General features: G+C 43.6%; 1 protein-coding gene across 1 annotated transcript in view; it reads left to right on the top strand.

Annotated features, from left to right (window-relative positions):
• The window catches only part of OPA1 (optic atrophy 1 (autosomal dominant)), a 51583-nt gene that overhangs the window by 16663 nt on the left and 34567 nt on the right, over positions 1 to 353 (top strand). The window lies entirely within an intron of this gene.

Here is a 353-nt window from a genome sequence, read left to right as displayed (position 1 = left end):
AGTTTGGCTAGCCTGACTACTGGTGTTGGGGAGAGCCAGGAATGCTTCCTGCTTGTACAGCAACTACGTCAAAATTCAGCTCTCTCCAGGCAGAAGCAGCATCTACCAGATGAGTAGTGTTTTGCCTGTTGAAAGGATTTCGTGCAAGAAGAGAACAAGTGCCTGCCATGAGACCTGCAAGTCCTTCTCTTCATGAGGTGGTCTGGCAGGGTGCTTTGTGGACTGGGCTGTCTTATGCAAAAGTCAATTTTTTTGCATGACTAAAAGTTTTTCTTCAAGGATTCCATATTTAAACCAGTGCATTTATTATCAAACAGAATACAGCTGCTGTTGATACAGATTCATGTCTTTCT

The sequence above is a fragment of the Acanthisitta chloris genome, unplaced genomic scaffold, assembly GCF_000695815.1.
Source record: "Acanthisitta chloris isolate BGI_N310 unplaced genomic scaffold, ASM69581v1 scaffold28173, whole genome shotgun sequence".
Lineage (NCBI taxonomy): Eukaryota > Metazoa > Chordata > Aves > Passeriformes > Acanthisittidae > Acanthisitta > Acanthisitta chloris.
Note: the sequence above shows the minus strand (reverse complement) of the source record. Positions and strands in the feature narration are given on the sequence as shown.